This window comes from Lipotes vexillifer, unplaced genomic scaffold (assembly GCF_000442215.2).
Source record: "Lipotes vexillifer unplaced genomic scaffold, Lipotes_vexillifer_v1.1 scaffold216, whole genome shotgun sequence".
In the NCBI taxonomy this organism is placed as follows: Eukaryota; Metazoa; Chordata; class Mammalia; order Artiodactyla; family Lipotidae; genus Lipotes; species Lipotes vexillifer.
In genome coordinates this window covers 3,426,136-3,427,314 of record NW_006779100.1, presented here as the reverse complement: position 1 = coordinate 3,427,314, position 1,179 = coordinate 3,426,136, and the positions used below count along the sequence as shown (strand labels likewise).

Here is a 1,179-nt window from a genome sequence, read left to right as displayed (position 1 = left end):
AGATGCATCTAACTATGGATTCCAACAAACTGAGTATTATACACACTGACAACTAAATATTTATTGATTCATTCATACATAAATTCATTTTGTCTACTGGAGACTCAGAAAGGAATACAAAATGGCATACTGAGTCTGTTGGTCTTTTTTTTTTTTTGGATTAATGTTCACAGGAGAGTTACATGTTAAATTCATTCATTTTTTTAAAATACTTTTTTTAAACAAAAGGTATAAATGTTAAATATACAACAACGAAAAAACAGAGAAGCAAAAAAGAAGAAAGTGAAAGTCAACTTTGAACCTGCTACTCAGAGAGGACTGCTACTGACTGCACTATTGATTTTAGTTGACAGCAGTTGCCTATTCTATTTTTTTTAAACATCACAAATAAGACTTTTTATTGTCACCATTAAATGTCTGAATTATAAACAGATTCTTGGACTGGTGGCTCATATCCATAAGCTCATTCAACTTTAGCATTCAACTCATCCCCAGCAGCTTTTCCAAAACTACCTTCACCATGAAACTCCATTAGTTTACCCAATTCAAATTTTTGCTTCTTAGGATTTTTACTTGTCTAACAAAGACATCAGAGAGAGGATAAAAAGATTGGAAAAGTCTTTTCTATGTCTTTCCCAGTGCTGTCTGGAATCAATTTATTGACCACTTTCTTCAAGTTATTTGTCTGCACCTCTTGGGTCATGATTCCCAACATCTTCTTCTGGATTTCTGACTATTGTGTTTTTTAGTAAAATCAACACAGAATTAGATGAAACAAATAACGATTGGTAGTCTTGACATCAGCATGAGATTCGATCATGGCCTGCCATTTCTTGACCATTCTGGAGCACAGTTTATCACAGGTACAAACCATGCCATGGAAGTTGGTCAGGCAGTTTTTGCCCTGAACACCCTCAGTAATTAGCTTGGATTTTCTAAATGCACCTTCATTATTCTGCAGATCAGCAAGGCTCGCTTTAAAAACACGACCCTTGAGGTCATCAGATGCAATTTTGATTCCTTGAGTTTTCCTGACTAGTGTTTTTCCAATGTTTCATATACTGAACATAGCTGGTACTTTCACATCATACCAATCTTTCATAGAGAATGGATTAACCACTTTCTTCTTGGCAAACTTTTTGCCACTTTTCATAAGCACTTATTCTTGCCCACTGCCAT

General features: G+C 34.9%; 1 pseudogene; it reads right to left on the bottom strand.

Annotated features, from left to right (window-relative positions):
• Positions 1-409: 409 nt before the first annotated feature.
• LOC103069361 (40S ribosomal protein S3a pseudogene) lies at positions 410-1,179 on the bottom strand (annotated as a pseudogene).